Below are 15,044 nucleotides of genomic sequence, written 5' to 3'. Positions count from 1 at the left end.
TAGAATACTGCGTGCAATTCTGGTCATCACATTACAGAAAAGAGAAGGTATAGAAGAGATTTACCAGGGTGATGCCGGGACTGGAGAATTTTAGGTATGAGGAAAGATTGGATTGGCTGGGGTTATTTTCTTTGGAACAGAGAAGGCTGAGGGGAGAACTTATTGATGTTTCTAAAATTATGAGGGGCCGAGATGGAGTGGTTAGGAGTGACCTATTCCTCTTAGCAGAGGGGTCAATAACTAGCGGTATAGATTTAAAGTAATTGGTAGAAACGTAGAAATTTACAGTGCAGGAGCCATTTCGGCCCATCGTGTCCACGCCGATCGATAAAGAGCCGCACGGCCCTCGGTCAGTAGCCCTGAAGGTTACATATAAACCTGTGAGCAATGAACAATGGCGGAAAGGTAAAGACCACCCGGGCCAACCAGTCCGCCTCACACAACTGCGACACCACTTAAACTGAATCATTCTACATTCCACCCCAACCGGAGCCATGTGATCTCCTGGGAGAGGCAAAACCAGTTAAAAATCCAGGCCAATTTGGGGGAAAACAAAATCTGTGAAAATTCCTCTCTGACCCATCCAGGCGATCGAAACGAGCCCAGGAGATCACGCTGGCCATATTCGATTTGCTGCAGTACTTACCATCGTATCTGCGCCAGCCAACAGGAGGTTATCCAGTCTAATCCTAATTACCAGCTCTAGTTCCGTAACCCTGCTGATTACGGCACTTCAAGTGCCCATCCAAGCACCTTTTAAATGTGGTGAGCGTTTCTGCATCCACCATCCTTCCAGGCAGTGAGTTCCAGACCCCCACAACCCTCTGCGTGAAGAAGCCTCCCCTCAAATCCCCTCTAAGCCTTCCACCAACCACCTTAAAACTATGCCCCCTCGTAATTGACCCCTCCACCAAGTGAAATAGACCCTTGCTATCCACTATATCCAGGCCTCTCAAAATGTTGTCACCTCAATGAGGTCTCCTCTCAGCCTCCACTGTTCCAATGAGAGCAAACCCAGCCTATCCAATCTGCCCTCACAGCTAAGATGCTGCATTCCAGGCAGCATCCTAGTAAATCTCTGCACCCTCTCTCGTGCAATCACATCCTTCCTATAATACAGCAACCAGAACTCCAGCTGTGGCCTAACCAGAGTGTTATACAATTGAAGCATAACCCCCGTGCTCTTGTATTCTGTGCTTCGGCCAATAAAGGCAAGCATTCTGTCTGCCTTCTTAACCACCTGATCCACCTGACCTGCTACCTTCAGGAATCTGTGGACCAATGGTGGAGCTTTGGAGGCGTGGCCTATTCAGTTGGAGCTGTGCTGCTGAGAGAGAAGGAACTCCCTGCTGAAGCTCCTGTCTGGAAGGCCGAGAGTGAGCCCTGAGACCAGCCCAGGAGTAGGAGGAAGGGGCTGGCTTGCTACAATACAACGTCCGGAGGGAGAGGAGGAGAGCTGAAATTTTCAACAACTTTATTTACTTCTACAGAGAGTTGGAGAGAGTGGGAAAAGAGCAACAACCTGTGTGGAAGGAGGGAGATTCTACAACATTCTACAGGTGGTTGTTGGTGCATTCCCCGAAATACATTGTTTTATTGGTGGGGGGAGAAAAGAAGATTTTCTTCGAGGCCCGGAACATCGCGGGGTGTGTGTGTGTGGAAGTGTGTGGGGGTCTTGCTCACAGCTAGGCCCCACACACCACTGAAGCACCCCTCCCCCATTGCCTAGCCTGGGATAGCTGGAGCTACCTGGCTGAAGATTTACTAATCACCCTATTAAACATCGTTGGGCGTGTGTGCCTGGGTGGCTCCAGCTGTCCCAGATGAAGACATCGTCTCCTCCCACCCGAAGACCATCCCATAAGACTGTGCCTTGCTTTGTTTTCCATCATCTAGGGAGTGCGCCCCAGAAAAACACCCACCCATCACTGTGAGGGGAGACCTGCACTCACAGCTTCCCTCTTTCCCACCCCCCACCCTCTCTCTCTCTCTCCCGTCTCTCTCTGAGAGCTCCTTTCCTCCTTAATTGGAAAAACAATTAAGACAACTGAGCAGAGGGAGCAAGGCCCCTCCCCAATTGTCAGCTAGGGGAGAGGTGTGCCTCATTGAGAGCTCCTCTTCTCATAAATTCAAACGAGGCCAATTTAAGACCATTAAGGCCTGTGACTCTGGGGTGGGTGTAGCCCTTAAAGGGACCCCGTGATGGCGACTCCATCCACGCCGGTGGCAGGGCCAACTAAGACTTATGCGCAGGCGGCGTCCACATCCACGGCACCTCCTGTGCCTCCTGCTGCCCTGCCACCATTCAGACTAATTACTAAGAAAAATGGGGTCAAGAGCTACACTCACCCCACATTGAGCATTGAGGAGTGCGTGCGGGCGATGGCTGGGGTAGTCGGCCCCTCGGCCATTGTCGCAGCCTCCAAGATGACTGGGAAGGCTGTATTCTTCCTGGGGTCGGAGCGGGCGGTGTCCCTGACCCTTGAAAAGGGGCTCACGGTGGGCGGGACGTTCCTGCCGGTGGACCCTCTCGAGGCCACCGCGCAGAGGGTCATCATTTCAAACGTCCCGCCCTTTGTTTCCGCTGAGCTCCTCCTCCCTCACCTGCACCAACTGGGGGAGGTAAGGTCGGGGATCAACCCCATACCGCTCGGTCTCAGGGAGAACAGTCTGCGCCATGTGTTCTCCTTCCGCCATCAGCTCTTTGTCCGGCTGGCGCGGGAGGAGACAACAGAGGGCAATTTTAATGTGGTGCACGAGGGGACTTCCCACCGCGTCTTCTGGACGTCGGATGGCGTGCGGTGCCATGCCTGTAGGGAGATGGGGCACGTTCGCAAGAACTGCCCCGCCTCCAAGACAACCAAACCACCGAAGGTAGCCAAGGCTGGCGCCGCCGCCACCCCTCCCCCTAGTAGCGTCCGCGTGCCGGGAGCCGTAGGTGCGCGGGCATCGTCGGAGGCCTTTGTTTTCACGGCCTCTGGCGGGGGGGAGGGAGAGCGTCCGACCGGAAAGAAGGCGCGGAGGAAGGCGAAACATCTCGAGGCGGGTCCCCTCGGTGCGCCAGAAAGTTTGACCACCGCGCTCAGCCCAACCCCGTCACCGGCGAGCGCGGGGTGCCCTGAGCCCTTGCATGAGCCCTTGACCAATACCGCAGAGGGGCTCGGGCGCGGGCAAGATAAGAAGAAAGGGGGGGGCGGAGCGGGAGGCCTCGGCAGACATGGAGGTCTCCCTGCCTCCGCGCACCCCCAGGAACAAAAGGAGGCGCCGCTCCAATGAGGCGGAGGGGGAACAACATCCCTCCGCAGAGGAGTCGGTGCCTGCCACGTGTCCCGCGTCCCCCACCAGCGCCCCCAAACTGCGCCGTAGACGGGAGGAATCTGTCCCCGGGGAGGGAGGGGCAGTCGAGGCTGCCCAGCCTCTGCCTCCCGTGGATGGCGTGGAAGATCTGCCTGTCATGGGGGGCGTGGGGCCAGCGGAGGAATACGATACCGCCGGGTCGAGCGTCCCGGGGACTGAGGCTGGCGGGGCCGAAAAGGCCGAACCTGAGCCCGCCCAGCTATTAACCAACTTCCCCGGGATTTTCTCGACCCAGCAGAAATACACAGTATTAACAATTTTAATGAATCTGTACACGCTGACCGGAGGGTGGCGGCGGGGAGGGGGAAGAACAACAACCCTCGCCCCCTACTTTGGAGCTGGGGTACTTGGAGGACCTGGAACATTTCTATGACCAGGTCTCTCCGTGTTGCCCGCTTCCTGGGGTGGAGTAGGAACCCCTTCTGCTGTCGCTTCCTGACCCAGCACCACTTTTAAAAGAGCCCAGTGCGGACTGCTGTGCCGACGATCCTGAGGGTGGTGTCGCGGCAGTGCCAGGGTCGGATGGAGCGGCCGGGCCGTTTGCTGTACCTCGTGCGGTCGACGGGTCGGCTGCTGGCAGCGACCTCCCGGAGGGGGACGGAGACTCGGTGGAGGACTCGGGAGAAGATCTCGAGTCCATCGCCAGTGAGGCGGTGGATCTCCTCGTGCCCGCCGCTGAAACCCTCCTCATTTCTGCAAAGGAACTCCGGGACTTTTTGGTCCAGAGCCGGGGTCGCCGCAACCAAGCCCGTCTGGCCCGGGAAAGATGGTCCGAGCCGGGGCTGCTCGTCGCGTCCGTCCGCGCCGCCACTAAAACCATGGCCGCAGGCGGGCCCTTAACAAAAGCGCAAGGCCTTGAGCTGCGCCGGCTCAAAGGGTTCCTCGCTGGGCTGCTGAAGGAGTGGAGGTCAACAAAAGACTCCACTCCCCCCCCCCACAATAGGTTAGGTAGAGGTTGCACTATGCTTTTGTCATGAAGATAACCATAGCCAGCCTCAACTTCAACGGCGGCAGAGAGGCACACCATAGATTTAACAATTTTTCGCTCCTGCAGGAGGCGAAATATGCGCTGTGCTTCCTGCAAGAAACCCACACCGTTACGGGAGACGAAGCCACGTGGCTCCTGGAATGGCAAGGAGAGGTCCGCATGAGCCACCTCACCGCCATTTCTAGTGGGGTGGCCATCTTGTTGGCCCCGCATTTTCAGCCGGAGATCTTGGGGGTCGAGGAGCCCGTGCCAGCCGCTTGCTGCACATCACGGTTCGCCTGCGGGGACGTGCAGCTCCATCTCGTGAACGTGTACGCCCCTCAGCCCGGACTGCAGCAAACGCGCTTCTTTGAAGAGGTGTCTGCTCTTCTTGGCTCCATCGACGTCAGCGACTGCATTGTCCTCGGGGGAGATTTCAACTGCACCCTCGAGGCGAGGGACCACTCCGGTGCCCCGCAGAGCATGACAGCGATGGAGAAGTTGAGGGACTTCTTGAGGCTATGGTGCGACATGGGCAAGGCTCACGTCCACGTCTTCTTGTGCTGAAGTATTGCTTCCTCTGATTTGGATATGGCGTTATATTAGAGTCTCATTCAGCGCTTTACCCACACGGCAAAAGTCCAATCCATTAATTATTTCGGTCATGACCCAGCACCCTCACATAAGATCCACCGCTTCACTCACTCCCTGTCACAACACCCAAACATCCCTTCCACTGGTACATTCAGTTCCTGTCCCACCATCCACACGTCCCATACATTGATTCTTTCTGTACCTGTGCCAAACAGCACACGTCCCATCCGATGATTTCATCAGTCCTGACCCACACACCACAAGTCCCATTGGCTGGTTCATTTAATCCTGACACATTTCACACGTAATTGTTTGAGACAGCTGTTATTGCTCTCAATCTGAAATATAAATTTCCTGTTTTTCTCTTCCCTGCAGTGAACTTAGTGACAATAATGATCCTGTCTCGACGAAGGTGCGGTCTCTCCAAGTGTGTCAGCCGTTACCTGGTGGCAATGGCAGCGGTGGATCTACTGGTCGTTATCCTCGACCTGATATCCAGGAAGATTTCTATTCGTTATTCAACCGCTTTTGAGTTCATGTGGGACATTAAAGTGTGTAATATCTATGCCAACCTGCTTTACGCAGTCACAGACTGTTCCGTCTGGTTCACAGTTGATTTTGCCTTTGATCGATGTATAGCCATTTGTTGTCAGAAGCTCAAACCCAAATATTGCACCGAGAAAACGGTGACTGGGGTTGTTGGAACAGTGAGTGCGCTGTTCTGTGCAAAGAACACTTTCTGGTAGTTTATGTTTGGAGGTATGTATCAGATTTCCAATAATCCCTGGTTTTGTTTTGTTACATGGGATGTCTATGCGTCACTAGCATGGGCAGTAATTGAATTCCTTCATTATATTATTACACCGTTTTTCCAATTGTTCTGATTCTTCTGCTCAATGCTTTAACTGTCAAACACTTTTAGTATCGAGCAGAGCTCGTAGGCGACTCCGGGCCCACAGTAGTGGTGAGGGTCCCAGTGACCCAGAGATGGAGATGCGAAGAAAATCCATCATTTTACTCTTTGTTATATCCGGCAATTTTATCCTCTTATGGGCAGTGTTTCTGTGCTCTTCTGTGGTTAATCGATTGTATTCGTTAAAATTTCTTTCTGCATATCTACCTGATTATATACAGGAATTGGGATTTATGCTTCAGCTCCTGAGTTGATGCATCAACACATATATTTATGCTGTGAAATTCAGAGAGGAGTTGAAGAATGTGGTGAAATATCCCTTTACTGTAATTTTTAAATGTATTAAATAATAAGAATCACACAATGTGTTGGGCGGGTGTTCTGCCCAATCCGCTCATCTCTGTGATACATGCACAGTGAGGCCTGTTTTCATCTTTCACCGCACGGATTCAGCGACTAACAAAAATGATAGAGGTGGGGAAGTCCACGGGGATCAGTACAGCTGGGCCCCTGCAGGTTTTAACCCCGCTAAGACCTCTGGTGCGGCCTGGGACAGGTTTATAAAGCTCCCGACCGCCAGGCTCGGGTCTGATGTGGTTACCCAAAGGCGTGGGGAATGTGTCTCTGTTAGTGTACCTTCCACGGGCGGAAGGGCCGCTCAGTCCCAGCACTCCCAGGGAAACCACGGTGGAAATGGCCTGGGACCAAACAACAGCCAGGGAGGGAGGCTTTCAAAAGCTCAAAGCTTAGTGCTTTCAGCCTTTTACAGGCTCCTTGTGTTTTTCTCCCAGTGGGGTTTAACCTGAGCAGCTCCAGCGCCTGCTGATAGCGACGAATCCTTCTTTCAGATAATCTACCTTTGGGATTAAAGGGTCTCCTGCAGACGGAGTATGTCCCAGTGACATTCACCACTGTAACGTTCCTTTGTAAATCTGCCTGAACAATGCAGTGATCTGCAGGATGAAGTGATCCCCGCAAATTGAACTCAGCTCCTACTCACTCTCTGTAAATTCTCCTTGCTAAACATAGCCCATAATATACAGTGTTCAAAGAGGGTGGTAACGAGTTTGTTGCTAGGTATTGCTGTACCTGTGAAGTAATACAGCGGTGAAACCCCCATGACACTGTGCCTGAGCATTGTGACATCACAGACCTGCCCTTCTGACCAAGCCCTGGTCTGTAGTTGACCCACAATCGCATTTCAGACATCCCTTCTCCTTCACACATCACCTTACAGAGAGTTACTTAACGTCTGCAACATAGAAAGAGGTCATTTGGTGGCCACGGCTGCACGTTGGTCTGAGCCTGTTTCTTGTGGTTTCCCTGGGGGCTCGTGGAGTCAGCAGCCCGACTGCCTGTAGACTGCAAATTTACAGAGCGACCTTCCCCACCCCGTCCCCTTTCGGCCCAGCACACCATGCCAGAGTTTAGTCTATCACCACATCCTGATCTTAAACGGAGGGCACAAAGAGAATGTTAAACTTGGGAATGGGGAGCGAGTGGGATTCAATGGTAAGTCCTGGGTGAGTCTGGCTGAGTATTAGCTGTAAGAAGGGAAATTTAGTTTAACGTTTTGAATTGAACTTAGAACTTTAACAAATGTAGTTAGCAGAAACTGCCTGTTAGTGGTAGTTAACTATCAGTCAGCTGTAAGTTTTAGTCTTCAATATGTGCTAATTACTGCGAGCAATGGGCATGGAGCGGAGACAACTTGTGTGTGGCTCCAAAGATAAGAATAAACACGAACTGCTGATGCACAGTGTGTTCAGCACAGTGATATTAAACGGAATTTGGAGAGAATTTCCACATCTGCAGGAAATGTCTCTGCTTTATTCTCTCTGGCTCAGGGTAATTGGGCTGGAGTGCGAGTTCGACACATTCTGAAACACACAGGAGAAGTGATTTCTGGAAAGTTTAATCCAGAAAACAGTCACACCCCACAGAAAAGCGCAGGTTCAGGAAAGTCCGTGGCTGGTTGGGTGCCATGTAGCGAGAACTGAGGAGAGGCTGAGAATGAGACACTGCTCCTGTCCAAAAGGTAAGATATACTCGTTCCCTTTAACGATAAGGATACAGATTGCGTGGAGGACAGCCACAATACATACCAAGGTACGTGGCTCAGAAGGTTGTCCACAGGCAGAGATAGGTAGAAATATTAAACAATTACTTTGCATCAGTATTTATCAGGGAGACAAAAAGGTGGACATGACATTGGATGATATTAGAAATGAAGTAACTGCATTTAATAAGAACAAAAGGAAAATATTATTTAAACTAATCAAACCGAAAAAGGATAAAATGCTTGCTTCGGACGAATTACATCTTGGGAAGAGATAGCAGAGGCATTAATAAACATATTTAATATTTCTTTAGAATAAGGTGCAGTGCCGGAAGATTGGCAGATACCTAATGTAATACCTATTTTTAAGAAGGGAGATGGAACGTGTCTGAGGAACTATAGCCCAGTCAACTTAACATCGTTGGTAGGAAAAATAATGGAATCCCTACTAAAGGAGAAAGTGGAAGAACAACTAGAAACCAAAAATGAATAGTCAGCATGGATTATAAAAGGGAAAGTCTTGAATTGACCAATTTTTTTGAATTTTTCGAAGAAGTAACAGATAGCGTAAACTAACGGAATGTAGTAGATGTAATTTATCTAGATTTTCCAAAGGCCTTCGATAAGATACCCCATAATCGACTTAAAGGGCAGATCACAAATCATAATTACAATTAATAATAATAATTGGCATGTTTTGAAATGGAATTAACAGATTTTTAAATGGATCCCACAGCCTGTTTTTCAGACTGTGAAAAGCATGTGTGAGATGCCTTCCACAGAGGGTCAGATGTTCCAATTCATAGACCAAAGGCCTTGGGAGCTGGGCACAGACACAGATAACATAGGATTTGAATTCTATAACAAAATACAAGTTAAATAAAAAGAATCATAACAACATGTATCCTGAATTACCAATTAAACATATATAGGCCATGTTGGAGGAAGCAACCTACCAGATAATCATGTATTAATCAATCAGCACGTAATAATTGTAACTTGCGTAATTATGTAATGCTATAATCTGAAACTGTATAAAATAAGATGTCTCTGGCAGTTTCTCTGAGCATTCCTTCAAGGATAGCTCACCTGCTGGCTTGTATCTTTTATTAATACAAACTGCATTTACTTTAAGGCTAACGGACTCCGAGTGGTGGTTTGAAGTTAACCCGAACAACTTGGCCCAGTCAGCAGGATCTACAGGACGGGCAGATTAGACTCAAAAAGCCCACCAACCTAACAACGAGTGAGTAGAGAATTACCTTGAGAAATTCTCCTCGCAAAGTAACCAGATCCAACGAACCTGAAGCAGAGTCCATGCAGCCAGTAAATCCAGTTGAGGGGTGCGTCAGGACAAAATAAGTAAATACATGTGTCGGGAGAATAAGTACGTATATGGGATATCGGGGTAAAAGCCTCGGTGTAAATAGTTCCACTTAAGTAAAGATGGTAAAACGGGAACTGGGGAAAAAGCCCCTGTGTAAGAAATGGCAAAGGAATCTGCCAAGGCATTTGGAGGGGTGAGGTACAAACCACCAGAAGGGTTTCTGAGAGATAAATCTGAAAAGGTTAAGAAGATGGTTAAGGCAGGATATGATGAAGCGAAAAAGAGCAGTTTAACAGCCGGAAAGATGAATAGAAAGATACCCGAAGGTGAGATGGAATGAAAAAGTGACAAAACACAAGAGGATGTAAGTATAAAAATAGATATAGATGACAGAAGGGAATGGACAGAGGAATTTGCCCCAAATTTGTATCCCCACACTAACAGGGTTATGATTAGGAGCAGAGGAAAATAATGGATTCATTGGGGGCCAGAACACTAGCTTAGTAGATATTTTTCCGAAGACCATAATAGAAACTGTTACTGACTACCTTAAGTGAAGTATGGATCCGAAATTAGAGCCGGCCAAACAATAAGCTTTGTTGAATGAAGAGAGAATTTTGTGAATGTCTGTCTATGAATGAAAGTGATTGTGTGATTTTTGACTGCGGAATATTTGAGGTGGGAATTAATGAATTTTTCACGTGTCTGAAAGCCTGCTTCAGAAAGTGGTGGAGCTGTCTGCTGTTTTGGCTCCACCCACTTTTTCAAACAGAGTGAAAGTTTTTTTTAACCCTTTCCAGTGTTGTCCTGTATGAGGGAAGTTTTAAGAAAGTATGAACCTAGAATTGAATTACATTTTAATTTAGAAACCCAGTTGTGGAGTTATTCGGAAGATATGTTCTGGAGCTCGGAAATGCACAAAGGATAGATTTGTTAAGCAAAAGATAAAAAATGCATGTTGGTTTAAAAAAAAATTACTGGGGAAGTACGCCCCATATTCCTTTGTGTAAACAGTTGATGAAAAAGCTTCTAGCTCAGTAAAAATGTTTTTAAATAAATTGTGTAAAAAATGTTACCTGAATATTGTAAACCAGGGGAATGAACCTTGGGAAATTGCGTGGTAGTTATGCGTGGTAGTTAAACCTGGAACAGAAGTAATGTTGTTATTTGACAATGTCCTGCATGAAATGTGACCTGTGAGCATAAATTGAACAGCCAGAAAAAATTAGCCACAAGACTAAAGCATTGTAAACATGATTGCTACACACATTCCTGAGAATAGCTAGTGACACATCAGGAGCAAGGGAGTAACACAAGCAGCTGAGACACAAAGAAGGAAGAAAGAGGAGGTCTATAGCAAATGACCTATTAACTGTACAGGGACATCTCTAGTAGGTGCACCAGATATACAGGCGATCCAGGCAAGTGTAAATAGTTTGAGGGGAACAACGGATTTACTAATCAGGAAACAGACCAGGATTGGGATAGAATCTTCACAGTTTGGATCCAAAACATCCAAAAAAATGCTACAGTGTGTATCCGTATTGGAAGGCCATGCACGAACAATTAACGATCTAAATAAGCAGGAATTGAGAGGACGATGCCGAGGACAGCAAAAGAGACACATGTCATGCCTATGGGAGATGGATGATTGGTCAGGTGAGACACAATGTGGATCAGATACAAACCGGGCAAGTTAAAGATTCAATAAATAGCACCCAGTTAAAAGAAATGGCATAGCACACTGGGCCATTAGATGCATGCATCCTGAAACATAGAAACATAGAAACATAGAAAAAGGTTGCTGGAATGGACCATTCGCCCCTTCGAGCCTGCACCAACATTCAATAAGATCATGGCTGATCATTCACCTCAGTACCCCTTGACAGCTTTCGCTTCACATCCCTTGATCCCATTAACTTAAGGGCCATATCCAACTCCCTCTTGAATATATCTGATGAACTGGCATCAACAACTCTCTGAGTGAAGAAGTTTCTCCTCATCTCGGTCCTAAATGGCTTATCCCTTGTCCTCAGACTGTGACCAATGCTTCTGGACTTCCCCAACATCGGGAACATTCTTCGTGCATCTAAGCTGCCCAGTCCCGTCAGAATGTTTCTGAGGTCCCCTCTCATTCTTCTAAACACAAGTGAATACAGACCCAGTCGATCCTAACTCTCCTCATATGTCAGTACTCCCATTCCGGAAATCAGTCTGGTGAACCTTTGCTGCACTCCCACAATGGCATGAACTTCCTTCCTCAGATTAGAACAAAACTGAACACAGTATTCCAGGTGAGGCCTCACCAAGGCCCAGTACAGCTGCTCTATTCAAATCCCCAAGATATGGGGCCAACATGCTATTTGCCTTCATTCTGTCTGCTGCAGCTGCATGACAACCTTCAATGACTGATGTACCATGACACCCGGATCTCGTTGCACCTCCCCTTTTCCTCATCTGCCGCCATTCAAATAATATTCTGCCTTCGTGTTTCTGCCACCAAAGTGCATAGCCTCACATTTATCCACATTACACTACATCTGTCATGCAATTGCCCTCTCACCGAACCTGTCCAAATCACCCTGCAGCCTCTTAGCATCCTCCTCACATTTCACACCGCCATCCAGCATAATGTCATCTGCAAACTTGGAGATATTATACAAAATTCCTTCATCTAAATCATTGATGTATATTGTAAATTGCTGGCGTCCCAGCACTGAGCCCTGCGGCACCCAACTAGTCACTGCCTGTCATTATGAAAATAACCCGTTTATCCCGACTCTCTGCTTCCTGTCTGCCAACGAGTTCTCTATCCACGTCAATACATTACCCCCAATACCATGTGCTTTAATTTTGCACACCAACCTCTTGTGTGGGACATTGTCAAAAGTATTTTGCAAGTCCCACTACACCATATCCACTGTTTCTCCCTTGTCGACTCTACTAGTTACATCCTCACACAATTCTAGAAGATTTGTCAAGCTTGATTTTACATTCATAAATCCATGCTGACTTGGACCAATCCTGTCACTGCTTTCCAAATGGGCTGCTATTTCATCTTTAAAAATGAAGTACAACATTTTCCCCACCACTAATGTCAGGCTAACTGGTCTATTATTACCCGTTTTCTCTCTCCCTCCTTTTTCAAAATGTGGTTTTACATTTGTTACCCTCCAGTCCATACAAACTGATCGAGAATCGATGGACTGTTGGAAAATAATCACCAATGCATCCACGATTTCTAGGGCCACTTCCTTAAGTACTCTGGGATGCAGACCATCAGGCCCCGGGGATTTATCGGTCTTTAGTCCCATCAATTTCCCGAACACAATTTCCCGAAAATAAGGATTTTCTTCAGTTCCTCCTTCTCACTAGCCCCTCGGTCACGTATCATTTCCAAAAGATTATGCGCGTAATCCTTCGTGAAGGCAGAACCAAAGTATTTGTTCAACTGGTCTACCATTTCTTTGTTCCCTATTATGAATTCACCTGAATCTGACTGCAAGGGACCTACGTTTGCCTTCACTACTCTTTTTCTCTTCACATATTTATAGAAGTGTTTATGTTCCCAGCAAGCTTCCTCTCATACTCTATTTTCCCCCTCCTAATTAAACCCGTTGTCCTCCTCTGCTGAATTCTAAATTTCTCCCCGTCCTCGGGTTGATGCTTTTTCTGTCCAATTTATATGCCTCGTCCTTGGATTTAACGCTATCCTTAATTTCCCTTGTTAGCCACGGTTGAGCCACCTTCCCCATTTTATTTTTTACTCCAGACAGGGATGTCCCATTGTTGAAGTTCATCCATGTGATCTTTATATGTTTTCCATTGCCTATCTGCCGTCAACCCTTTATGTACCATTTCCCAGTCTATGCTAGCCAATTCATGTCTCATATCATTGAAGTTACCTTTCCTTAAGTTCAGGACCCCAGTCTCAGAATTAATTGTTTCACTCTCCACCTTAACAAAGAATTCTACCTTATTGTGGTTACTCTTCCCCAAGGGGCCTCGCACAACAAGATTGCTAATTAGTCCTTTCTCATTACACATCAAGCAGTCGAGGATGGCCAGCCCTCCAGATGGTCCCTCGACATATTGGTCGAGAAAACCATCCCTAATACACTCCAGAAAATCCTTCTCCACCGTATTACTACCAGTTTGGTTAGCCCAATCTATGTGTAGATTAAAGTCGCCCATGATAACTGATGTACCTTTATTGCACACATCCCTACTTTCTGGTTGGATGCTGTCAGCAAACTCACTACGATTGTTTGGTAGTACACAACGCCCACTAGCGTTTTTTTCCCTTTGATATTCCACAGATCCACCCACGTAGAATCCACGCGAATGTCCTTCCTGACTAGTGCATTAATTTCCTCTTCAACCAGCAATGCCACCCCACCTCCTTTTCCTTTGTGTCTATCCTTCCTGACTGGTGAATACCCCTGGATGTTGCGTTCCCAGCCTTCGTCACCCTGGAGCCATTTCTCCGTGATGCCAATTGCATCATATTCATTAATTGCTGCCTGTGCAGTTAATTTGTCCACCTTATTACGAATACTCCTTGCATTGAGGCACAGTGCCTTCAGGCTTGTTATCTTAACACACCTTGTCCCTTTTGAAGTTTGCTGCAATGTGGCCCTTTTTTATTTTTTCCTTTGGGTTTCTCTGCCCTCCACCCTTACTTTATTGCCCCCAAAGGTTCCCATCCCGCTACCATATCAGTTTAACCCCTCCCCAACAACATGAGCAAAATCTCCCTCGTGGACATTGGTTCTGCTGAGGTGCAGACCGTCCGGTTTGCACAGGTCCCAGCTCCCACAGAACGGTTCCAATGTCCCAAGAAATGAAATCCCTCCCTTCTGCAACACACAGTCATCTGAACTATCCTGCGATTCCTACTCTGAAAAGTGGTAGCTCTTCCTGAGATTGCTACCTTTGAGGTCCAATTTGTTAAGTTAGCTCCCAGCTCCATAAATTCAGCTTCTAATTCCTCAGACACAGAGAGTCAGACTCAAACACACAAAGACACTCTGAAGACAGAGAGAGGCATAGATACATTGCACAATCCCATTTGTTTGAATGTTACAAAGTTATCGACAAATGCAGATATCAACAGAATAGATTCGTGTATAACAGAGCAGGATGGCCGGAAATCGCTTTGAATTTAAAGATTTACCAGGAGCGGGGTTCGAACCCATGCAGGTATGAACCCATTGGATTTTCCGTCCAACGCCTTAACAACTCGGCCATCCTGGTTTTGTCAGTATTCGCATTTTGTCTCTGTGAGAATCTGGGCTGCAGCTCCACTCTCACAGACACAGGTGTTCAATGAGCATTTTCGAATATTTATAGCAATATTGACACAGGGGCAACTCTCCTGTTCTTTTTCGAGTAATGCTCTGGGAACTTTCACATCCACTCGAGGGTGCAGACGGAGCTTCAATTTAACATTTTATCCGAAAGTCAACAGCTTCAACAATGCAAAATCCCTCAAGTACTGCATTTGAGTGTCAGCCAAGATTATATGCTCAAGTCTCAGGAGTGGGACTTACACACACAACGTCCTTATTCAGTCGAGAATGCTGCCATTGAACCAAAGACGATACCAAAGTTCACATCCGTATTAGTTTCCCCAAGTCTTTTTATAAAGTTTCAGGCCATACAGAAGTAATATTCAACATTTTAAAAAAGCTTCATCCTGGTCGGGGAATTGAACGCCTACCTCGCGCGTGACAGAGAGGGGTATTAACTAAGACACGAATGAGGAGCTGACGGGTGTGGATTCTGTCAGTGCAGGAATCGAGCTGAGAACAGAAATGGACACCAT

At 47.5% G+C, this 15,044-nt stretch overlaps 1 non-coding gene across 1 annotated transcript; it reads right to left on the bottom strand.

Annotated features, from left to right (window-relative positions):
- Positions 1-14,390: 14,390 nt before the first annotated feature.
- trnaf-gaa (transfer RNA phenylalanine (anticodon GAA)) lies at positions 14,391-14,473 on the bottom strand. The gene has a single exon. It is a non-coding gene; the product is annotated as a tRNA-Phe (tRNA).
- Between the last annotated feature and the right edge of the window lie 571 nt (positions 14,474-15,044).

Source organism: Pristiophorus japonicus, chromosome 23, assembly GCF_044704955.1.
Source record: "Pristiophorus japonicus isolate sPriJap1 chromosome 23, sPriJap1.hap1, whole genome shotgun sequence".
NCBI classification, from domain to species: domain Eukaryota; kingdom Metazoa; phylum Chordata; class Chondrichthyes; family Pristiophoridae; genus Pristiophorus; species Pristiophorus japonicus.
The sequence above is the reverse complement of the archived record's forward strand: the minus strand, read 5'-3'. Positions and strand labels throughout refer to the sequence as shown.